The sequence below is a fragment of the Ictidomys tridecemlineatus genome, chromosome 6 (assembly GCF_052094955.1).
Source record: "Ictidomys tridecemlineatus isolate mIctTri1 chromosome 6, mIctTri1.hap1, whole genome shotgun sequence".
Classification (NCBI taxonomy): Eukaryota; Metazoa; Chordata; class Mammalia; order Rodentia; family Sciuridae; genus Ictidomys; species Ictidomys tridecemlineatus.
In genome coordinates this window covers 161,219,575-161,246,062 of record NC_135482.1, presented here as the reverse complement: position 1 = coordinate 161,246,062, position 26,488 = coordinate 161,219,575, and the positions used below count along the sequence as shown (strand labels likewise).

The following is a 26,488-nucleotide window of genomic DNA, read 5'->3' as shown; positions in this document are numbered from 1 at the left end:
TGAGATCAATGGTATCAGCAAACGATTCAACATCTTGTGGGAATGGCCCAGTTGTTCCATTTTCATCCCATCTCTAACTGGCTTTGTGACTTTTGGACAGTTGTCTAGCCTTAGTTTTTCGATATTCAACAAAGAAATGTATTAATGAATATTAGATATCTCAAAAATCATTGGGGCTAGAGAAATAGACCCTAGGTCAAGCTTTCAAAAAGTCATAGTGAACACTGCACTGCAGGAGTGACCTCATGAGGACCCTGTGGCTGCTATTTCTGACTGCCTGTGAGAACCCCGTTTCCAGGAACTTGATCTTCCTGCAACTGTCATTAGCACTTCCAAACGCTGGACTCTGCTACTGTCACCCAGGCCAGCAGTCACAAATGTCCTGAAAAGCTTTCATAATCTTCATTTTCAAATTGAAATGTCATGTAGTTACAGCTAATTAAAAGGCAGAAGCAATACATGGAAAATTATGGAAATGTAAGAATGTGCATGACATGTTGGGCAGCTACATATGACAGATGCCCATGAGCTGCCTGACAAAACTGATGAGAATATTTAGTAAGGTCACATTGCAAAGCATCCTCCAAAATGGCTGGCGCACAAATGTGTCATTTATTTTTTCCCCTCTCATCTCTTGTGAGAACTTAAAAAAAAAAAAAAAATCCCACTGTGCCGAGGTTCAAGAATTCTGTCAAGGATTTTTCCTGTTTTGTAACTGATAATGTGACTCTGAATCTTTGCCTTAAAGTGAGAGGAAAAAAATAAAACAAAACATGGCTGCATCTCTCTAAGCTCTTCTGAGATACTTATTTTCACTAAGGAGAGCATCAGCTCAAAGGATTGGACATAGACAGTGGACTGCATTGGTCTTCGTGGCTGTACAGAGGTGATCTGCCCCAAATACAAAGGGGAGAAAGGCTTCTCTGACCCCTCATTCCCAGCATTTCTGGGAGTGAGGCCAAAGGTGAAAGTGAGTGCAACCCAGCCAAGTCCTTCCACAAAGTACTACTTCATGGACATCTCAGTGTTGATCCTTGTGAAAAGTGAACCAGCTCCTATGCATCCTTAGGTATGTCTCCTTAGATATGTTACTTCCCCAGCACTCAGGAAATGGGTGTGGGAGTTAGGGAAGTGAGAACCTGATGTCTCATTATGTGTTCCTCCTTCAGGGGTAAGTCCCAGGAGGTGCACTCGCTAACCTGGGATGCAGCCTTGGGAATTGGGACTTAGGTAGGACATTTTAGGGTATTTGCCAAGGGTCAACACAGGCAAGTGATCTTGGTTATGAAGTTAGGAACAGGAGGCAGTGCCTAGAAGAGAAGGGTCAAATGGATGTGAAAGAGGAATCTAAAGTAAGCTTTGGTGGGATAAAGGAGAGACTGTAAGACAAGTACTTCAAAGAGCAATGCTGAAGACCAAATGTATTCTGTCTTGTGCTGTATAGGTAGACAGGGCAGCTTATACAAATAATTTTCTATTTCTAAAGTGGTCTGCACTTCATGAAATAATTTCACATATTGTCTATTTTAATAATGAATTCATAATGTGAATGGTGTTTTTCCAGTTTTACAGACATCAAAAGGATGGTAAATAGATTTGACCTAATCATAAGGCTACTCACAACTCAGAGCTCAAGTCAAATGCTCTTTCCCTACTTATCCTCTTCTTATCATGGCTCAGAGTTCTGTGAAATATTTAAGTAAATATTATAGACAGAAATACAAGAAGACAAAGGAATTTGGGGGAGCTTGACCCATTTTTGACATATGGGCTTACAGGAGGAGGTTTTAAATTTAATTTCCTGGCTATTTTCTCTAATTTTCTAATTGCAAACTTCAGAATGATCTGAAGTGCAACTAAGTGAGGTTTGGGATGTCCTGTCTTGGATTTGGTTGAGTTTTTTCAATTCTATACCATCTTCAGGTGCTTGCTAATTGTGAGAAAGGTTTGAGTTCTTTAAGTTTTCTCAAGTTTGTTCATCCCAGGCAAACCAGCTGTTGAAAACAAATGATGATAAACCTTAAGAGCAAATGTTCAGCCGTGGTTGTCTTATGAAAGTCACACAAAAAAATTAGAAATTAACTCGTAGAGGTCTGTGATGATCTTGGTGCTATTTCATGGTGGTACTTGATATGCCTTACACAAGACATCATGCTCTCCAATGAGCAAAACTACATTCTTCTCACTGAATGTCTCATTCTTCCTTGAATCCAAAAACTTAATTTCCCCATGACAGCAACTCCTACTTCCAACAGTTGCATGCAAATTGTTCTTTCCAGCATTCACTATTATTCCATTGGCATTATTGATCAATGATCCCAAAGTATAAGAAACATTAATAATGGACACAATATGGCCCATCCAGCTCTAAATTAATTCTGACTTGAAATGTTACATTCCTCACCAGATCTATTTCATTTGAATGACCCGTTCTTATTGACCTGAAATTTATAGATTTATATAAATGAATTATCCATCATCTGAGGTGAATATCAGAATTCTTTGGAGATTTTTTCCCCAAAGTATGCCTATTGAGCCTCCCAGACAAACTGACAAATCAGACTATCAAGGATTAAAGCTGAGCACATGTGTTTTGGAGCATCATCTCAAATGACTCAGGTACAAAACTCGGATTAATAATGATTCCCCTAAACTTTCTCCATTTATTTAAAGCCTAAATATAGAACAAGCAAAACTTATGGGTTGTTATCAATATGCATTTATCCACTGTCCCTTTTAACATTCTCCCATCCGCAGTGAAAGATTTATCAGTTTCCACTGACAATTTTCTTTACTCTTAGGTGATCTATGGTTATTTTAAAGAAGAAATACAGCTTCAATTAATAACTAGAATGAATGTCCAGACATAACTTAGTGTTAGGCCTCTTTCCTTCACTAGTCTGGACCGTCTTCTGGTTGTGAGCCTCTGGGTAGGGAAAGTACCTACCTAAATCACCTCCAGTACTACCATCCTCTCTCAACCTGTTTACCCTGTGTGCTTGCTTTTGTTTTGGTCTTCTCCAAGGTCTAAACTCAAGAAGGGAGTAGAGATGAATGGATAAGGCAGCTCTTACCTGGCAGGATGATTCTGCCTATGACAGCTGGGACTTGTTGATGACTGAGTCTTACCCTTTGTCAATGTGAGATTTTCATATTTTCTTTCTGCAGCCCTCAGGACCAGAGCAGATATTTCTCTACTCTGGGTAGTCACTGATGCCCTACTCTTATTAACCTTGCACATTCAGCATAAACTAATGGCCTCTTTTTGCTAAGAATTTCTCTATCACTATGTGGGTTTTTGAGCAGGACTCAAGACATTCTTGCCTGGGACTCCCATAGCATCCACAACTGACCCAGAAAAACCCCACATGTCAATTGTTCAGTGGGTTTCAGGCACCAAAGACTCTTCTGGCTCTGCCTTTCAGGATGCCCCAGTTTCTAGATTTTCCTGGAGAGAGCAGTGTGGAAGCTGTCTGGGAGGTCCATCAGAGCCCTCCTCTTTAGGTTTAGAAGGAAGCACCACCACCTCAGAAGGCACAGTGGGACTCACAATTTCCAAGGAAATCTTTTCACCAAACTCCTGTCCATCCTCTTTGAAGGCTCACTATACCTGATTAGGCCGAGGAACTGAAAGCCATGGAGTAGGTTCTGTAGGCATGTGGAGTGAGGGAATAAATCCCATTCACTTGTGTCCTGATACCTGACAGAGAGGCATATCAGTGGAAGCTGATGCCAAGTCCCATTCAGTCCTTTTGTACAGATAATAGGGAGAATTGTATGAGTTCAGGCCATGAAACCACCAGGTAGGAGATGTTAAAGGGTCGGATTTTCCCCCTTCAAAGGAGGAGGGTGGGTGGCAGAAACTCAACACAATAAGGTAGTTTCATTTTCTATGTTTATGAAATTTCCGGATAAATTCAGTGTATCATCCTTTATCTCATGGTGGCTGAGGGTGAATATGCTGCTTTTTCATTTACTGCTTCCTTAAAATATCAGTTTAGGTAGCTCTAGGCCAAGGATGGAGCCAATCTAAAGTACTTAAATGTGTAGTATATCATTCTCAGTTTGGGAGGTCTATAAATGAAAGCTTCCTGAAATCCATTCATCTTCTGAAGTTATACATGAACTTGCTCTATGGCTTCAATCTTGGCAGTGACTTCAAAACGTAATAATTGAAGATCAGAGCATCTTATCTTAAATAATTACATGTTTAATATAAGAGTCCAGTTCAGGTCAAATCCAAAGCATTTGTTTCTTTCTATGAATACATGAATCTGTGACTTCCTTCTAGGTATCCTGACTCCCCTGCAAACATTTGCATGCATAAAAACCCATTCACTCCCCTATGAATAGGCAACAATTGTCAGCAGAGTCTGTCTAAATTCACAGACAAATGCACATTTTTCTTCCCTTAAAATCTCTCCAGAGGTGGTAAAACTGTGGCTCAAACTACACAATATACATTATTTAGCAAAATCTTAACTTCCTAGTCTAATCCATGAATATTAGATTAATGCTGACTGGGTTCCCCTTCAGGGATTATTTGTTATTGGGCACCTTTTATAACTTTTTTTTTTAATTACAAGACTCACAGATTATTTTGCTAGGTGAAATGGACAGTCAGCCTCAAATGTTAATTAAAGTTTGGTTTTGGATACAGAAAATAGCTGGCAGTTTTAAATTGGCAGAGTTTTTTGTTGTTTGTTTAGGCCTCTTGAAGAAAAAGCATAATTCTTTACTGCAAAACTGATGAGAAGTATCGGTATTTTCCTGTCCCATTTGACCTTCCAACATTTTTCTGGACACTTGGAAATCAAGGCCTAGGCTCAAGTTGTAAACCTCTTTAAACAACAAAAACAATTGCTGTCTTTTAAAGCAGAAGAACTATAGGACCACTTGTAGAAAAATCACTCCAATAGCCACTGGATGGAAGAATTTGGGTGTTGTGTTTTACATATTAGGTGTTCCCCAAAAGCTGATGTTTGAGACAATGCAAGGTTTAGAGGTGAAATTATTGGGATATGAGAGCCCTAATTCAAGTTAATATGTTGGTGGGTCTTTGGAGGGTATGGCTTATGGGTATATATTTTGTCCCTGGAGAAAGGAGTCTGTCTCTCTCTCTCTCTCTGCTTCCCGGTGCCATGTTCTCAGCTGCTTTCCTCTGCCCCATACCTCTGCCATGATGTTCTTGCTCATGTTAGGCCCCAAGGAATGGAGCTGACCGTCTATGGACTGAGACCTCTGAAACCTCGAGCCTCAAAATAAACTTTTCATCCTCTAATTGTTCTTGTAAAGTCTTTTTCTTCGTAGCAGTGAAAAAGCTGATTAAAACCTTGAGCATCATTGGAAAATTTCTATTAAGAGGTTTCCATTCACACAAGAAAATATCTGCATATAATTTACAGATTAAACTGAAATTAAAGTGACATGATTAAAATGACAGGGAATGTGAGAAATAATTCAACATGTCCCTCTTTTGTTATGTGAAATCTAGACCCAGGTAGTCTCTTTTTGGAAGAGAGCTTATCTAAATTAAGAGATTCTTTTTGAAACCATAGAAAGACTCTAGTACTCTTCAGGTTGTGCAAAATTGGGTTTTACCTGTGGGCTTACTTTTTTCAGAAGAGGCAACTCACTGAAAAAAATCATATGTGGTGTAATTACAGGATTATTTCATGACTAAATTAATGGGATCCTAAATTATGTAGAAGAAAAGCTTTGCTCCTCCAATGTACTTTGGAAGCTTAGATGTAAGCTCATTCTGGGATGAAGAGATGTTGTCTGTACATTCTCCAGAAGACATTTAAAAGCATAGAAACTTAAAGGCAAATAAAAACTTTTCTACTGAGGGATGTGAATCTATAATAAATTAACCTAGCAATAGTGTTTTTTCTCCCTTAATTTCTCTATAGAATTTGTCCAGTAGAATTTTCAACTGATCTTAAATGGAAAAAATAATAGATTGCTTATGCATTTAAATAACTCTGCTTTATTTCTTCTCTTCAACTTGAAGAGTATTTAAACAATTTTATTTCTACAACAGAACTGCTTACTGCTGTAATGTAGAAACCTTGGGAAAGCTGACATAGAAAACAGTCCTTACACAATTCTGGCTCTGGGCTTTTCTCTGCTCATGTTATTCTGCTTTAGGGCAGAAAGCATTCTGAGATTGATCTGAAATGATTTAATTTGGCACCGTCAGATGCTCTTATGATGCAGGGAATCAATTATTTTTGTTTTCAATCACAATGTCAAAATATATTTAGGCCTCTTATATGGTATAGCTAATGTACTTACACTGTACTTTTAGTTAATGTCTGAGAAAAAAGGTTTGAATATATGGTAAAGTTGCATTTAAAATGTAGTCTAATCTAACTTTAATGATTCACCATATTAAATAGTTGCTTTAGTGAATTTTGTTACTAATTAATATTTACTTTCTCATAAATCAGTAATACAAAATACAGGTACACAGCAACCCAGTTTTGTTTTTTAATATGGCTGTTTTTTCTTTCTTCACTAACCCACCCACACATGTAAAAGTTTATTGCAGCTGAGTATTACTATTATATAATACTGTCACATTAAAAATGCCCACATTTATTCCTACTCCAAACATTTTAAAATGTAAATGTAATCAAGTTATATTGAGTCACCCTTATCTTCTTTTAAAAATCATTTTAAGTTAGTGGGGTAGTTAGCATATCAGAGTTTCATAAGCTTACTCTTAAGGTCAATGCAGTCAACTTTTAACCTTATTTTACTTCAATTTAGTAATGTTTAATCTCTTTTCACTTTGCAAAAGTTATGTTTATACAGAAAGCAAATAAAAACTTCCAAAGCCACTTTTCTCGAAGACTGAGGGTCACATCCACGACTGCTTCCCCAGCTAATGCTACTAGCTCATGCTCTTCAAAAAAGAAAGTGCTTCTAACCCTTGCATCTTGCTCGGTTAGCAGACTCAGTTTTTTTTTCTATTCCACTTTTGTTTGTTCCTCATATTTACTTTGCCATGCAATTGGTAATTGAACTTTCTTTTCTCGATTGAGATAGCAGTAAGTCAGTGTGTTATACTTTGGATACATTACAGACAGCACTGCTAGCAGCCATTTTAAGAACAAAATTGAGTGATTTCTTGTTAAGGTGCATAAGGCTACATGTTGAGTCGGGGTGCTCTCGTGAACTGTGTTTTTTATGAGAAAGGCACTTTCTTTATAGCCCCTAGTGCAAGTACATTTTGTTTGTCCAGTTGTTTGGTTTTATTTTCATTTGTATCAGAAAGCCAAATTCAGCAAACCTCTATTACTTTCTGAAGGCTCAGGTCAAAGAAGAAGTTTTCTTAAGTAGAGAATTAACTGCTTGTGTTGATCTACAAGTAGAATTTGCTAATTGTCATCTCTGGTATTAAAGATCTAACTTGACTTCTGATTGGATACTAGCCACCTTAACCAGGGGAAACTCAGCCACTGTTCGCCTGCATCCTAACTCCATGCAATCCCGCCTTAGGCAGTTTGCTTTCCCTTTTCTCTTAATTCTTACTGATTTCCCGCCCCCCTAGTGGGAACTATGTCAGAGTTTTCTGATCTGAGATCAATGCAGCTTTAATCTTGACATTTTATTGTTGCTCATTCTTCAGGATATTTCATTTGATGCTTCCTGCCCCTAAATACCCACCTGACTTATCACTTTAGTTCCTTTGCTTAGTCCTTGGTTCCTGAGCACTGCAAGTTTAGTCTCACCTCCTTCCTGCTTCCCACAGGAAAGTAAGTTCTCTGAGTTAACTGAGCTATGCCAGACCTTTTACTTGAGCTCTTTTGTACATTCTGCTAATGAAATCCTAGCAAGGAGCATGTTGGGATCAAAATTGGAGTCATTTGAAAAGTAAAGTTAATTGTCTTACTAATGCTTGGATGGGGACTGCAAAGGAAAACCAAGAATGCAGAGCTATATGCCCACAGAGGGAAGAGGTAGAACTAGATTATTTTTCATGCCACATACTGAGGTGGGGATGTCTAGGAGAAGAGTGGGATTGGAGAGAGAAATAGGGGTTTATTTTGAATATGCCATTTAGATTTCTAAGGGAAATGAGCTATTAAATGCAGAGTAAGATATACTTGTGGAAGCTGTAAATTCATAAGTGAGAGCAAATGCTTAAGTTCCTGGACTTGGATAAGGTGAATGATAGACTAGAGAAGAAAGAATATGGGCATGGATGGAATTTCACATTTTTTGCAGCTTAGTGCTGAGGGCCACAGTAGTCACAGCAGCAAATGCATAGGGAGGCTATAATTCCAGCCTGTTGGGGCATCTATTGTGAACCAGGGATAGCAAAGGAAAGCAAGATGAAATTGACCCAGATGTGGAGTTTTCTCTAAAGGAACTGGTAACTGTGTGAGGACTGAGCTAACTTACATCTAGTATATGAAGCACTGTCCTTAATTGTGGGAATGAATGAAACTCTGGTTCTGACTGTCAGCCAATATAATGCTAAAAAGAAGGTGTTAATAATTTATAACATGGTGTTGCAAATCCATAACTCCCCTGAATGCACTTAGTACCATCTTTTTTTGCATTGTTCATTGAAAATGTATCGTTCTGTTGTTTGTGATTTAATTGGTTATAAAGCTTGAATTTATCCACATAGCCTGTGGAATATAAAACTTGTGTCTAGGTTTCTCTGAGATCAAGATATCTTTAAAGAGTTGTGGTTAATCCAAATATAAACTACAGTCCATGCTATTGGGATTCGATCCTGGGAATTCCATCTCTTTGATGTTTTCCTGCCCTTCCTCTTTTCTGTTGTACCATAATTTGCTTTTATCAAACCCATAATACCCTGTGGAATTTTCTAAGACCTTTCTATTGTCCAACTTACTTGTGAACTTGTAGGAACAAATGTTATAGGTGGGACCCAGCAGCAAGAGATCCCAAGCAATCTCAATGGTAGAAATGAGTCAGGCTTCAAGATTCATTAAAACCTTTCAGAAATCATTCATATTATCACCTCAGTTATCTCCTGAGTATTGGGGAGTGGCTTCTCCTTAGTATGGGGAAAAATCATCCTTTTATTCCAATGCACGGTGTGGCCCTTGACACATGGTAGACACTCGAACAGATATATTTTAAGTAATATGAATCAAGAAGTCAAAGGAAGAGAGATATTCATACAGGCTGATTTCCCTGTGGGTGTACAACCCCAAAGAGCAATTTGAATAATACCAATTTGATTTCTCCAAAAGACCTTAAATACCCTGTTTCAGGGCCTGTTTACTTGTTTTTTCCTCTTATGATCTCCCACATATGCTGTATGTTCACTCCCTCATTCCAATCACTGCTCAGATCGGTGAGATCTGTGCTGACCACCCTATCTGGAATAATCTACCCCTATCCCATCACTCTTTGTATTTTGTGCTGCCTCTCTATTCTTCATAGAGCATCTCACTACCTGATTTTATATTACATGTACATCTGATTTTATGTTAAAGATGACCATACTTGAATGTATTATTCGAGCAGATGTGGATTGTGTCTTGTTTATTTCTCTGGCCCCAATGTTTGGACCAGTTTCTGGTATATACTAGATGCTCAGGAAATGTTGCTGATTACGTAAACTCTCATGTCCAGATTTTTAGTTTTAGCCATATGGTTGGTTGGGTATTAACGTCATCAGCCTTGCTAGTTTGCTTAATGCTAAGGTAGCTTCTAGGATGCAGGACTTTCAGTATTAAGACTGGAATGAGTTGTTTATCCTCATGAACTTCCACTTTGGCTTCTTTTCTTATGTGTCCATCATACATTTATTTGGTGCTAACCGTACCAAGTGTTGGTTTGATTATTGGGAATGTAGCCATGAACAGGTCACACCAGGCGTATGCTGGCATGAAGATTATATTCTATAAGAGAAGCTTTAGCTTGGACTAGTAGCCCATGGATACTGAGGTTCAACTTAGATAGTATGATGAATGTTAGGTTCTACTGCATAAGGGATATGAAACTGCTGATCACTGGTTGGCAAATGTTGCTCAGAAGGGCATGAGTGAGGTTGAGACTGTGCTGCAGGAGATGGCCCAGTGACTTCCACCAAGAAGAATTCTACTGTCCTGGATTCTGGCTAATACCTCCCTTCATTGCTAAAACATATAAAAATCCATATAAATCTCAACTTATAAGTACTTTATCCAATTTCCCCAGTTAACACTATTAATGTTTAAACCTCTAGTGATTGGAAGCATTAGCAGAGCAAATGCCACAGGCAAAGCTGGAGAAGGCAAAGTTCTTGCAACCTTTGTCCCCTGGCTTTATATTGCAGTGTCCCTTAGGTCAAATTTATCAGATTTGAGACTTGCCTTTTGCTTTTTAAAATTCTTCCCTACTGAGAATCAGCCCTTTGTCTTATAGCTTGATGCTCAGAGAAAATACATTCTTAATAAATTATTGCAAATATAATTTAATGTGTGCTAGGTTATCAACCATCAGATAATTTATGTGCATTTTACAAGTAGTTTCCTGAAGATAATCTAGTGAATCTGGTAGCTGCTGCCCATAATTTTATGGATTATGTCCACCGTCATGCCTACCATGGAGAAGATTAACTCTTCTCATAGATAAAGGATAAGCTTTGACCAGCTCCAAGGGCTTTCAAATGCATTTAAGTTCTCCATTTCACTTCTCCCTCATCCCCATGATTCTCCCTTGGCTGTGCTCCATTTCTGACTTAAGGCCAGTGGATCCAAGATCAACTTCTGGTTTCATAAACTGTATGTCATAGACGTGCCAAATTTCAGAACTCGGCTTCCCTTGTCTCTTCAGCAATTCCCACATACAGCAGGGATGAGGATAAGGATGGCATTTGAAGAACACTTGGCTCAGTGCACGCCTTGTTCCACTCTCTCAGCATCCCTGTCAAGCAGTTTAATTATGCAAATGAGCACTCCTTAGCAGAGGGGCTGGGGGAGGCGTGGAGAGAGGAACAGTGCAGAGAAGTGCTAGACAGGAATTAGGCCAAGAATATCCACACTTCCTATATTGAGAAAGTTCCCAGGGATTTTTTTTTCTTTCCCACCAACATGAAAAATAATTTGAAAGTCTGCTCTTTTAACTTCTTTTACATTTTTTTCTTCTGTCCTACTTCCTGTCCTTAAAAAAAAAAAAAGTTTTTTAAATGCCAGTTTGGGTTTAGATTTTTTAGTGTCTCTGTCTTCTTTTAAGAGATTCTCATGGTAAATTCACAGTGGTGTTGCTTACACTGAGGTAAGAAAGTCTTCCTTGGTACCATCTTAGGGCCATCAGGTTCTGATTTAAAGACAAAAATCTATCTAATGGTGGTGTTGGTGGAGATAACTGTACCTTCCAAATGTGTCTTGTGCTCTGAGGCCTAATGACCCAGCAGTCATAGTGCAGGGTTGGATATAACTGCCCAGAAGAGATGGAGACTCATAGAACAAAAACTAACGAGGGTAATATCTGTACAGTCCGTATCCAGCTGTGTCTTGGACAGAAGTATAAATCTTTGACTTTATTTCCACATTTATGGATTGAGTAATTAGAATTTCTCAAATCTTTTTAGGGTTCAACTAAAAGACTATATTAGCTTTTCATTGCTGTGATCAAAATTCCTGCCATAAATTACCTAAAGGAGGACATATTTACTGGGCTCACAATTTTAGAGGTTTCAGCCCATGGTCGGCCAGCTCATTGCTTTGGACCCGAGATGAGGCAGAGCACCAGGGCAGAAGAGTGTGATGTAGGAAAGCTGCTCACCTCATGGTAATCAGGAAGTAGAGGAAAAGAGAGGAAGGGGCAGAAACAAGACCTACCCTTTCAGGGCACATCCCCGGTGACCTACTTTTTCCAACTAGCTCCTGCTACTCACAGCTTCCACAGTCTCCCAGTAATTCTTCCAAATATGAATCACTCAATGGATTAATTTATTGATGAGAAAAGAGCCCTCATAATCCAACAAGTTCCCAAAATACCCACTTTTGAACTTGGCTGCATTGAGGAAAATAATCCTTCAACATATGAAGCTTTGGGGGACATTTCAGAGCCAAACCATAACAATGGTAATCACAAAGTTTCAAAGCTCAAAGTCATATAAATTCTCAGAGACTATTTTCTCATATATAATTAAAATGTTTCTGACAAATATTAAACAGAACCTGTTTGTTTAGAACTATGGTAAATACTAGATGTCTGAGAATGAGTAAAATAGATACAACCAATCCCTACCCTAATGAAGTAGGATATTAGTGGAGGAGAGTCACATAGCCCACATATGATTATATTTGTAGAGGCTGTAAAGTGCTATTTTCTGAATGAGGCTTATGGCCCCAAGGGTGCATTCTGATTGAAGGGTATTGGGAAAGACTATGAGAGGTGGGACCTAAAGGGAGATACTTAGATACATGAGGATGTGAGGTATTTCTCCTGAAACCCCTTTGTTAGTTCTTGAGAGAAGGTGGTTACAAAAGGAGCAATTCTAGCCTCATCCATTCTTTCTGTTCTTGGTTGAGTTGTGACTGCTCACAACTTCCATGTACTCCTGCCATGAAGGGCCTATTTCCATTGACCTTAGTAGTGTTCTACCTTAATATGGATGCCCTTGCTGCTGGATTCATTGTGAAGCTCTGTGGTGGGTGGGAAGGAGGAGAGTGGTGGGGTAAGTCAAAGTGAATTCCCAAGAAGGATTTATAATTTAACTTTCTTCGTGAAAGAATCTGCCTATGAACTATAAATAGGAGACAAAAATGAAACAAAAAACTGAGGGTAGTGATTTTACTATTAGGCAAAGTAAAACTCAGGTTTAAAAATGTCTTAGCTTTTCATGCTGTGACCAGAATACCTGACCAGAACAACTTAGAGGAAGAACTATTTGGGGGTTCATAGTTTCAGATGTTCAGTCCATGGTCAGCTGACTCCATTGCTCTGGGCCCAAGATGAGGCAGAGGTCATGGGTGAAGGGCCTGGCAGAGGAAAGTTGCTCAGCCCATGATGGCAGAGAAGCAGAGAGCAAGGAGCCAGGAGAAAATAAAAACACCAGGCATGTCTACAATGACTTATTTCCGCTAGTCATGACCCACCTGCCTATAGTTATCACCCAATAGTCCATTCAAGTTATCATCCATCAAGTGGAATAATCCATTGATTAGGTTACAGCTCTCATAATTTGAGCATTTCACCTCTGCACATTTCTGCATTGCCTAACATGAGTTTTGGAGGATACCACAGATCCAAACCATAACAAAAAATCATTAAATAAAATGTATAGGAGTGATTTGTAATACTGAAGTCTAAGGAGCAATTATCCTGCGTTTATAAAGCAGAATGCGGTGTAAACGTTCTAGTGTAATTTGTAATTGGTAATAGTACAAGAATGCTTTCATTCATTGCTGTAAGTGAACTTTGTTCACTGAAAATATCAAACACATATTTCTAAGTATACATGAAAAACTAATCAAAATTAAATATTAGGTCAAAAATAAGGCTCAAAAATTCTAAAAGCAGAGAGTATATAGATAATATTCTCTAATCCTGCTGTAATAAAACTGAGAAATTTATAATAATTTCCTTCCATTGGGAAAATAAAAAATAATAAAATCTTTCCACCTGCAAATTTAAAGATTCTATTAAAAAGTCTAGGCAAGAAGCCAGGCATGGTGGTACACACCTGTAATCCCAGCAACTTTGGAGGCTGAGGCAAGAGGATCACAAGTTCAAAGCCAGCCTCAGCAATGACAGTGAGTTGCTAAGCAACTCAGTGAGACACTGTATCTAAATAAAATATACAATAGGGCTGGGGATATGGCTCAATGATTGAGTGCCACACCTCTCCCCCCTAAAAAAATGTCTAGGAAAGAACTATAACAATTTTTTAAAATCCATTGTTGATGACATTGTTCAGCTCACATTTGTGGCCTGGGCCTCCTCTACCCTATCAGGTTACCTGGGAAGCAGCAGAACAGACCTATTGTTTACTCCTTTTCTTCCCACTCTTTCCCAAGGAAGTTAACATTAAGTTAACAAAATGTCCTGCTCAACCACTAGGGCTTTGCCCCAGGGCAGCTTCTTCTGAGCCAGTCTGAATGAAGGAGGGACTCTACCCTTGCCTTCTCTCTGCCTCCAATATCCTAACCCATCACAGCTTGGTAAGGAGAAGGGCTCTAACCTCCACTGAGCTGCACCAGATACTGTGCTCTAGTTTTTTTTTGTTGTTGTTGTTGTTCCTTTGTTTTGTTTTTTTTGTTTTAATATATGACAATGGAACTGCATTACAATTCTTATAACACATATAAAGACACAGCTAATGCAGCACTTAGAGGAAAATTTATAGCCTTATGTATGTTACATAAATATAATAAATTATATACACATGTAAATTATATACACATGAACAATTTACCTATAAAATATTTACCATTAAACATTTACTCAAAAAATTAGAAAACAATAACAAAATAATCTGAGAGACAAATAACAAAATTAAGAAAGACAAAAGCAAACAAAGAATGAATAGAAAAATAATATTAGAATTCAACCAAAAGCTATATACTGGAAGAAAAAGAAAAACCTAACTCAAGAATATATCTGGCTATACATTACTATCATCTGAAGAAATTTTTAAAATAAATTGTTTAAAATATAGGTGTTTGATCTCTACTCCAGAGAGTCTAACTTGACTGCGATACAAGGCAGGATCCAGGTATTGAAAAATATATAACTGTCTCTCCCAGATGATTTTCATGTGCAACCTGGGATGAGAACCAATGAAATAAAACAATTCGAAAAATATATCCAGCTTGCAAATACTTAACATAAGAAATATTGGTAGAAAATAACCAAAGAAAATTAACACTTTATTAATTAACACTGTTTCTAAAACAGATGGGGGTCTGTCCAATTCATTTTTTGAAGCTAGTATAAACTTGACTCTAGTAACCATTAAGGATGGTGTGCACATGTATGTGGGTGCTGGCATGCACATGTGTGATATGTATACACAACCACGGGCCTAGAACATAGGTTTCAAAGTAAAGTATAAAATTTTATGTAACTGAATCTGTGGCCAATTTAAAGAAATAAATCCTCATTTAGAAGGTTTTATCCTAGGAATCTAAGCCCGGTTCAACAGTGGAAAATTCAAATCAATCACATAAGCAGATCAAAAAGGAATCAGTGTGTCCTTGTCTAAAAAATTATAGCAAAGTCATTTGATAAATTTCAATATCTATAATCATAATAAAAATAGAATTTTCTGAAGTTGAAAAAGTTTTCACACCTCCATTTTCTCTCACATTCATTTCTTTTGGTTGGCATTCCTTCTTCTCATTGTTTACCTAATATTATTTCAGATTTGAAGATTTAATTCAACCTTTGGTTTTCTGAGAATCCTTTGTGCTGAAGTTTTATGTAATATGCACCTCTGGGATTATTATCTACTCATTATATTATTTTGCTGCTCTGAACATGATAATGGGGACCTAACTGTATGTGGATTTATATAAACAGTCTATACTACATAATTCTTAAGACATATAATTGCCCACCACTGGATATCTGATTTTGCACGTTAGCCTGTAGGGGGCTGAGAAAAGATAATAAACAGTGCTCCTTTGACAATCTCTAAAATCACACAGAGTTGGTGTGTGACAAACTAGAAACTCTAGTGATTACTGGTCGTGAACTTTGTTCATTGGTTCTCATCCCAGATTGCACATGGACTTTGTCCTCTGTTTTACTTATTTAACTCTTCATATAGAAACCAGCTTGTTCTGTCTGTGGTGCAAATCTGACTAAGTCATGTCCATGAGTAAAACTCTTCAGTGGTCACCAAAGCTGCAAATTAAAATCTGTGCCCCACCAAAGGGTTTGGAAGATTTTATTGATGGATTGATTTGTGTTTCTAATTATTTGCCCTTCCTCCCTGGAGCAGAATTAGACTTCCCCTGCTCTTGTACCAGGGTCATCAGCTTAGAGGGGTGGATTACTCTGTCTAGTGAACTGTGAGTAGAAGTAACATCTGTCATATTGGGACAGTAGCTGCACATGTTGTGTAGTTCTACTGCCATAGCTCTTTTCTCTCTGTTACTAGATCAGCAATGTTCCAAGTGGGGAGTCCCGGTCCACCTGGATCCTGGAATAAAGGTGTACATAGCAGAGCTATAGTAAACTCAAGACCGAAGTATAATATGAGTAATCCGCCCTAATTGTTTCAAGCCAGTGAAATTGGTGGGTTGTTTACTACTACCATATGGGGCTTGGGATACAGTTTAGTGGTAAGGCACTTGCAACACACACACAAGCTCATGAATCATAATGTCCTATATTACCCAGTCTCTGCTACTCTTACTATTCTTTTGTACTTTGCCTTATGTTCTCCCAAACATATCTCCTGCAGTTCTCTCTGCACTGAAGATGTTTCTACCTAACCCTGTGTGTGTTGTTTCTCGACTCTTCAACCTTGCTTATTCTATCTCTTCTTCCTAGAGCAGCTATTTTCTCTGGTTTCTTCCTAGTCAACTCAATTGTTGCCTCATACCTGGAGCTTTTCTTGGACTTCTGACTTCTCTTATTCCCCACCTTGATGGCTACTGGGTTCTATGTGCTTCATTTGTGATCCTACAAATACCACATTAATTAGTAATTAACCAAAAGTATTTTCTTGTTGTTTTTAGTTTTTTTTTCAGTGTGGGAATTGTGTCTCATTAATTTTTACATATCCAGCATTAGTATTATACCAGAACAAATTAGGTGTTCACTGAATGCTTATTAGATAAATATTAACTTTTACCTTAAAATATGACACAGTTAAGAACTCAACATGGCAGATTCCCACATTGAGATTAAGCAATCACTTGAGATAGATTATGGAAATAACTGGAAGTATATTTGGGAGGAATTGTTGTTTGAAGGTCTTTGGGTGCCTGAGAGCAGAGAGATGTTGTGCTTCTTTGGTATCTCTTCAAGGTAGATTTCTCAGACCCTACTACTCTGCTTTAAGCCTTTCTTAGCACTCTGTAATGTCTAGCTATAGCACTTGGTGTGGCACATCACCTCATTGTTTTAGTTTGCTTGTTACCTCTCTCATTACTTTGTAAACACAGAGAGGGAATGACTTGTATTTTAATCTTTTCCTTATGCATAATAGATGTTTTATAAATGCTCTGTGAATGAATAGCTGTGGTGATATTGGCAGAGATGAAGTGAAGGAGAATCAGAGCACTGGGTGCCATTTTGATCATAGCCCAAATAAATACTGATCCAAACATGAAATGTCCAATTAAAATTAAAGTATCTATGCAGTGCTTGTCCAGGAAATGGTATTATTAGGAAAAGGTGAGAATACCCAGCAATTTAAAATAAGATCCCCTTAAAAATCAACATTTCACTAAAGGTAAGTGGGATGACTATTTTCAGGATGAAGAGGTAAGGGAAAGTGATGGATGCAGGTAGAGAGGACATGTAGTCCTGCTTTCATAATCACTCCTGCTAAAAATAGACATGTAGAAAACACAGCTATTAGGAGGGACATTGCAATCATTATAGAACTCAGCATTAGAAGCTCTTATTGATAAACAGTTCCTTTCAAAAAAAAAAAAAAGGAAGTAGCTCAGAGAATCCACGAACTTCAGTGTTCATCATTACCCTGCACAAAAGTCTGAAATGCCATTGTTACCTGACACAGGCACATACATGCACTCCATTTGTTATTAAAAAGAAAATGATAAAAACAGATTCTTTAAAAAGACTAGAACATATAGATGTTGGAAATCAAAACAAAGTACAAAAGATAGCATCTTCACGATCAGTCCAATTACAACATTACTTAGCCTTTCTGTATATACTTAAAGTTACAATAATCATAAATTATAGGTTTTTCTCCTGGAAAATTCTTGTTTTAAAAATATATTTTATTAATTTAGCCCAGTAGAAATACTTATTTTTAAATTGATAGTCCCCTCCAAAGAAAGATTAAGATAGTAAGCCTATGCCTTCCCAGAAAATTTAGTGTTGGAGGATGCACTATGTTACTAAACTAACATTTACTCAACTTATTTTGTTCAGACAACATGAGGCATTTTGATGTAAACAAACAAAAAACAATTTACCATACTTCTGGATATTTCATATATAGCTAGTTATGCCATACCTTCTCTCTCTCTCTCTCTCTCACACACACACAGGATATATTTAATGAATATAAATTTATTTAGTATATTTAAAGTGCATATTTTGTGTATTATATATATATTATATAAGTTCAAACCCATTATATATATTTATATTTTAATATATTTAAATTATGTGTATCTATATATAATATAACCTGCAGCACTTATCAAGGATTATTTTGAAAGATAGAAAGGTAAGAAAATAAAGACTTAACAAATGGAAATGCTAGTCTTTTTCGATATAACCTCTTCTCAATTTAACTAATTCTTAATTTTGTTACACACATTACATTTCTGATGACTTTATATATTTATTTAAAAATAAAAAATGATCATCTAATTCAAGAAAAATTCCAAACTTCTTTTCATAGTATCCATAGCCCTTGGAAGACTTGGTCAAACACCCCTTTCCAGCCCCCTACCTGTCAATAACCTCCACATCACAGGGTCCAGGGGTTCTTTACACTCTTATGATCACTCCATGATTCTTCCTTTGTTTAGTCCAGACAGACCTTTATTTTTCCCCAGCCTGAAATGCCTGTTTATATGGGCGTGTTTCCCTAAAATTATCTACTCAATCTTCAGTTCTCGATACAAAGATCATCTTTTTCTGAGATTCCATGAACTCCTATATATCCATTTAATGTATTTTTCCCCCCTTAACACTAGAGAAAGAATGGAGGCAGGGTTGTGCCTTCAAATCAGAATCCCAACTTCTTGTAATTGTGTGATTTAGGGAAACTTAATCTCTTTAAGCCTTTGCCACCTTGCAAGTAAAGTGAGTATAACAGGATCTGTTTCATAGAGCTAATATGAGTGATAAAAATGCATATAAACCACTTAACATAGTGCCCAATAGCTAATAAATACTTCCTAGTTGATGTATCGTCATCTTATTTTGATGATGGTAAAATAATTTCCTCTTGTAATTTTCACCACTAAAGCTTATATCTGGATACAGTGGAAAAGCTGAGAATATCCCATGTAAGTATCTTTTGTAGAAATTTAGAACTAGCTTTCATTCACCTAGAAACAATTTATTAAAAACTTACCATATGTTGGGCACTGTGCCTGGTATCATGGATGTAAACATGAATATTATCCAGGCACTTCTCTCAAGGTCAAAAGTAAAGGGAGAGGAAGAGAGAAATGCACACATATTTGTAATGAAGTAATAGATGTGCACGAACACTTAGGATCACAGAGAATGGGAACTTAACGTGAGCTGGTGTCAAAAGCCAGATAACGTTTTAGAAGAGGTCACTGAACAAAATCTAAAAGGAGACTGTAGGGTTAACTCACTGAAGCAAAGAACCCATACTTTATCCGCTCTTAGGGAGAGAGTCACTGTGGCAGGTTCAAGGATGCACGTACAGCTCCTGTAAAGAGAAAAGTAGAAAGAGACACATAGGTGAAGCTGTGGAGGCATAAAGAGACCCAATCATGAAACACCTTATAGATTTAATTGTGGAGATTTTTGCTTGTCTAAGAGGAAACTCGGAGACTTGGAAGTACATCTTTGTGTTTTAGGTAGGTTGTTTAGAAGCTTGGGAGAACATATAAAAAGGAAAATCGGAACATGATGGAGAGGCTGTTGTTACAAGGCAGATGAGTTTCCATAATATAGCACAGTAATAGGGCCATATTAAAGGCAAAGGGATGAATTTGAAACCTATAGATGAGGTCACACTGGCTCAATATTTATTAAATCTTGAGTGTGGAATAGATGAAGGGATTATAGATGGCTTTCCAAGTTAGTTTCTTAAAGGATTGGGCAAGTGATAGTGGCACTGACATAGGGAAAATTAGAGAACAGGTTGAGATGAGAGTGACAAATTAAAATTTATACATGTTGAGTTCAAGATTCTTGAGTCGAGGTACATTTTTGTATCTGAGCCTAAAGCTTTGGAGGGATTCTTTGACTTGAAAAGTGAGCCTATGGGGCCATCTGCATATTCAAATCATAAAAGTTACGTGGAATCGCCCAAGATTCAGGGAGAGTATATAGTACCAAAAGCTGTGAGCCAAGGATTAAATTGGGGGAGCCACAAAAATTAAGGATTGGAAAAATATTTCAAAATAGGTATTTATCTGCTCTCAGGGAAGACAGGAAAAAATAGTAGAATATATTATAAATATATCATAGAGGTAGAGTGAGAATAGAGCTAAAACATGTTCATCAAGAGTCACAATTAACAGGCTAATGATGACCTTAACAAAAGCAGTTTCATTCTATAGTCTATGAGGTGGACAGATCTTTGGGAAAATAATTTTATACTATAAACTTCTGGCTGATTTTGGGGCCCTAATTTGCTATACTGATTGATTATATAGGTAAAGATGAGGAAGACTGTTTTATTTAATAAATTTAAAAAATGAAATAGAACATTATTCAGTGGACTAAAGCACTTTCATTTTTAAGCAAACTATTTTGCATATTTTTGTCATGTAAAAGACACAATTTCTCTTGACTTCTTTCTATTCCAATTGAGGGCATAATTTCTAAATGCCCCAAAGATCCCTGAATTCAGTAGTTTCATTTATTTATTTATTTATATTGTAGAGGATTTAGTTTCCAGATGTTCAAAACTTCTAATTAATTGTGATGATTACATACCATGAAAAAAATAGTGGATTACAGGATGCTTAACAATTTTTTTCTATAGTGATTATGTTCAACACATTTTCATCAAAACTGAGCAGGGGGAAGGTCACAAAAATCAGACTATCCCAATGTTCTGTTGCAGATATAGTAGAACATTTTTCAAAGAGGACTTTGTAGTATGGATTATAACTTCTTTTTTTTTTATAGAAGCCTAAATGATGACATTTTAGAATGTCATATCCTTTCTTAGCTTCTGGATGTGAATTATCTTATAAAGGGTTGAATTTAATCAGGAGCAAAATATCCTGTGAAGTTAAACTGTGCCTGAGTACACTTCCAGAGCTGAATTGGCATAAGTAAGAAGGTGTTAACCAAGGATTGCTTGGAAAGTTGCTATGTTTTCAAAGTATCTATTTGAATTTCAATGACTATAGTGGCTCTAAGGCACATATTCATTGCTGGCTGTCAGTTGTTGGTCACAGAGAGGCTGGGCCCTGATGTCACCTGCTGGGTTTCTTACTGAAGTTCTTCAGTTCTTGGGGATTTTAGTACAGTGGTGTAAAGTAGGAATTTTAGGGCCAGAGTGACCACAGTTCTGGGTTTACACTTATTGTGTGTGACTTTGGACAAGCTCCTCAGTTTCTCTACACTCATCAAATGGGAAAAATTTTAGCACACATAAGATTTTGGAAAATTGAAGAATAATGCCTAGCATGAACAAGTTTAAAATAAATTTTAGTCTGTTTTAATCACATCTGAGTATGTAGCTATGACTTACATGTCCACATGATCTAGGATATTTAGTTAATGTAAATACCATGATCACCATTGCCATTGTTATCATCCCTCAATATCATCCACCTCTGTCATTAATTGAAGATTTGTTGGGAACCATCCACATACCAGATAAACATGTGACACAAGTAATATTTATAGAACCACCCTTCAGGGTTGGATAACTTGATTGAGGGACCAGGACATGCACACAGGATTTATTCTTTTTTTTTCCTACATGAGAAAATTCAGTAAAATAGTGCTAATGGGTGCATAATCACTGGGTCTTAGATAAGCAAAATTGTGCATCTCTGCAAAAATGAACAAGGAGCATTGTGGGCAAGTGGAAAGATAAGCAAAATTATATAGATTAAATAAAAACTGCTTAGGAAATGTTATATAGACAGCCTAGCTGCAGCACAATATTTTTATAGGTCGAGTGGGAGATAAATTTAGAAAAATGGAATTAATTTATGTAAGAAGAATTTCTTTTCTGCAGTGCCTAATCTGGACAGTAGAATTTTTGATTCAATGGTTAACTGGGGTACAGTCAGCCTAGACATTCAAAATGATGCCTTGAGAATTTTTAATCCAACACTTTTTAAATATTGCAAAAAGAATAAGTTCCTAGCAGGAACAAAGGATAGTGAAAAGAACCAGATATTTGATTAAAGAGAATACTTGATTAAATTCTACTTCATTATAGTTATACAGTAAAATAAGATGAGGAGTTGTGCAAATTAGGTGAGAAAATGAATGACACTATCTGAAACAAAGAAGATGCTCAAGCAATATCAGCTTCTATTATAGTCGAGACTAGGAAAACCCAATCAACAAAGTGAGAATATAGAATTTACTAGACTACAATTGTATAAAATAATTTATTATGTAAGCATATGCTATTGTATAAACTTCTGGTTCCTCACTGCTGGAAATATGTAGAAACCTTTATCTAAGCATTTGTTTCTGTGATCTAATCTTTAGTTCTCATTTTAGCTACTTCATGGTCCTAGTCCCTCTCATTCTTGCCTCATGCTATTCTCCTGGAACAGCAGTGTGTATGGGGGCGGGGCACTTCAGTTAGTGAGACCCATTACCCTTTGAAAAATATCTTTGGTTGCTGCATCTGTATTGTCATACGGATTTTGCTTCTCTTTAATATGGTTTAAGTGTGCATTACTCATCACTTATGATTCCCTCCTGTCTAGAAGCTGCAACACTATTCTGGTTCTTGACTGTATTCAAATCTCTCTTCTTTGTATGCCCTTTGGTCTATTGTTCTCTGGCTGGAAAAATGGCTTTCATGGGAAAGGTGCCCTTCTTCTAGAAAGAAAATTAATTGCCCTACTGGATAAAAATGAGTATACCTACGTGCACACACAGATGTCTTGTTATTTTCTTGATAACTTATCAACTACAGTTGTTATTAAAAGAAACCTATTATATACCATGGCAAAGATTTGACCTTTAGTTCTGTGAACTCCCTTGTAGGTCTGTAAAATAGTTTTTGAGCATTTGTATTCATATCTTCTGTGAAGACTTGTTTCTTGATTTCATTAGATTGTAGAAATTCTGACTCTGTGACTAGTACTGTGTGAATGGCTTTACATGTCCCCTAACTCTCCTGGTAATAGAATCCCTGGCATTCTTAAAGATAGAGAATTATGGTTCCCTCCCTTATGTTTAATGACTTTACTCTGTGTTTAATCAAGAGAGATTAGCTTCTAGTTATAATGCCAAATACCATGAACTGGAACAAATAGGAGGCTCAAGTCTCAGGACAAGGGATTGTGTTTTTAGCTTTGGACAAAAGAGAATAGAAAAAAAAATCCCTTGAACAGAGGATTTGATTAGAGTAAGGGAGTTTAGCTATGTACATAACTGTATCTTAGGACCTGTTATGAATAGTGGGAGTGTCATGGGCAGAGATGGCACATGAGGAGAGAAGTGCGTAGAATAGTGGTTTGTTCCACATTCATCTCAGATGAAGGTTGATGGAATATAACATTCCTCCCATCAGTCTTTGGAATGGTAACAGACTATTTTGGAGATACTAACAAACATAAAGTTCACACAGGAAGGCAAGAGACATAAAATATGCAACACAATAACGAAGAGGAACAGATTTGGAGCGTTTACACCACCTGAATTCAAGACATGATACAAATACAAATAATCAAGGAAGCATGGTATCGTCAAAGTTCTAGATTAATAAAACAGGATAGAGAGCTCAGAAACAGCTGCACACAAATAGTCAACTGATCTCTGACAAAGTAGCAAGTCAAACTCAATGGAGAGAGGATTGTCTTTTAACAGATGGTGCTATACACAAAAAGATGAAACCTTAGGTTTTCCCACAAAAATTAACTTCAAATCAGTTTACATTTATAGACCTAAGTGTCAAATATACAATTTTATAAATTTCTAGAACATAGGAGATAATGCACATGACCCTGAGTTTAGTGATAAGTTTTTATATATTACAGAGAAAAGTGCAATATCTGAAAGAATAAAAAGAAGGTAGACTATTAAAATTAAGAACATCTGCTCTGTAAGATATTGTTAAGAGAATCAAAAGCAAGGCCATAGATGGGCAGAAAATAATTTCCAAAAAATATAATAAATGAATTGTATCAAACATACACAAATTACCCTTAAACACAACAGAAGTTTGGGTCATCATCCTACAGGAATGATTGAGTAAGGATATCCTAAAGTCAGTACTTTGCATGACAAAACACTAGAAAAATGCTCAGAATAATTTTTTTAGACCTCTGGAAATTAATTGAATGTTTGCAGTGATATAGAGAGCATTTATTTAAGAAAGATAGGTCAATGCTGATAAGAACAAATAGCTTCTCTATAAGGCTGACTTGAATTGCCATCTACCCATCTCCATAGTAGCCTTGAAAACAATAGTCCACAATTACATTGAAAATGAATAGTCACTGGAGGAAAACCATAAGGGCTGAAGAGTCTCTAGAGCCTTACTCCCAGACAACTGTCATCATGTGACCTTTCTAGCTGTTTCTTAGAAAATCAGAATGATAGAACTAGTCTTATTTGACTGGAGATAATACTTTGGCAAACAACAAGCTCACCCAGAAGGAGAAGCTGAATAATGAATTGTCCATTTGAACTTTTAAAACAGTCCATCACATTCCTAGGAACACATGTAGAGCTGTGCACATGCCCTGAATGATGTGCATGTTCCGGTAGACTTGACTTCTACCGGAACTCTAACCTCTGTCTAATCTTGAAACTCGACATAAGCAGGAATAAAGGCCAAGGCACACTTGCAACTGCCTCCTGAGAGTTAAAGCTGCCCCAGTACACACAGAGCATCTCGGCAAAGACTAGAAAATTTCTCAGGATTTAAGGAAATCTATCCATTCATTTTTTTAGACTACCACTGAACTAATGAAACCAAGAACTTAAGAATCACAGGCAACAGGGGACTTTATAGAATTAGAAGTCTTTTGTCACTGAACAATAAAAGCAAAGGCAAAAATCAACAAAAAAAGAAACCCTGGAGGGAAGGATTTCCAGAGTTGCAATATTATTTAAAATATCCAGTGTCCATAAAAATTGAGACTGCAAAGAAACAAAAGTATGGTTTATATACAAGACAATATAGTTACTAGAAATTATCCCTGAGGAAGACTCGATTTTGACTCAATTCAAAGTCTTTAAATCAGCATCTTTGTATGTTCAAAGAACTAAGGAAATAATGCCTAAAGAACAGAAAGAAAATATAGAAAGATGATTCATCCAAATAGAAATATTACTAGAGAGATAGAAATGATTTTTCAAAGGAACCAAATAGAAACTCTTGAGTTGAAAAGTATAATAACTGATGGGAAAAATTCACCTGAGGAGCTCAACAGCAGATTTGGCAGGCAGAAGAAAAATAACCTACCTTGATGGCAGGTTCATTGCAATGTTTTATTTTGAAGGAGATAAAAAAGAATGAAGAAAAATGAATAGCTCCTCATATCTGTGAAACATTAGAGTCAGGACATTTAAAAATGGTAAAAAGGAAAATTTATAATTATGTATAACTAAAGAACTTCAAAATACATGAGGCAAAAAGTGACGTCACTGAGGGAGAGACAGAAGATTAAACACTAATGGAGATTTTCAACTTCAGTATCCACTTTCATTAATGGATATAACAACTGGATGGAAGATCAGCAAGGAAATAGAAGAATTGAACAATACCATAAACCAACCAGAGCTGGTGGTCATGTACAGAACAGTACCCCTTCAGGAGAAAGCACCTCCTCATGTGCCCCTGGAAAGTTATTTGGGATCATATATTAATGCCATAAAGTCAATCTTTAAAGATTGTGACCACACAAGTAGGTTTTCTGACCACAGAGGGATGAAACTAGAAGAGATTTGTGAAATTTACCAGAAAAAGTCCAAAGGGAAATAAGAAACCCTTTTGAGATGAATGAAAATGAAAACATATCATACCTAAACTTAGGGAATGCATTTAAAGTAGTGCCTTGGAATTGATTATAATGAGTATCCACTTAAAAAAATTCTCAAATCAATAACATGAATGTCTACTATAAGGAACTAGAAAAATAAAACTAGATCCAGAGCAAACCAAAAAAATAAAGTAGTAAAGAAATAGATAATAAAAATGAACACAGAAAAACAACATAAAGTTCAGTTCCAATGAAGCATTTACTTACTGGGATTTTTTAAAAAAGATCTCTTATTCACCTGGTTCAAGAATCAAAACAATATAGAAATGTCACCATCTTTCTCCTTAAAGGTAGCCATTTTACTAGTTTCTTGTATGTTTTTCACTGTTTTTTATATAACTACAAAAATTATATAAAAATCATATTTCCTCCATTACACAGAAAAAAGAAAGGTAAAAAATTTATAATAATTGAATAAAGGAGATATTAAAACAGGTGCTACAGAG

General features: G+C 36.7%; 1 protein-coding gene and 1 long non-coding RNA gene across 6 annotated transcripts in view; one reads left to right on the top strand and one right to left on the bottom strand.

The window, feature by feature from the left end:
* The window catches only part of LOC120888457 (uncharacterized), a 575,667-nt gene that overhangs the window by 7,266 nt on the left and 541,913 nt on the right, over positions 1-26,488 (bottom strand). For all 5 annotated transcript variants that reach the window (XR_013423368.1, XR_013423369.1, XR_013423371.1 and 2 more), the window contains one exon: positions 19,470-19,546. This is a non-coding gene — a long non-coding RNA (uncharacterized LOC120888457). The remainder of the gene's footprint in view (positions 1-19,469; positions 19,547-26,488) is intronic.
* Positions 1-26,488, top strand: part of LOC144365147 (uncharacterized) — a 535,192-nt gene that overhangs the window by 398,114 nt on the left and 110,590 nt on the right. The gene's annotated exons all lie outside the window — the stretch shown is intronic.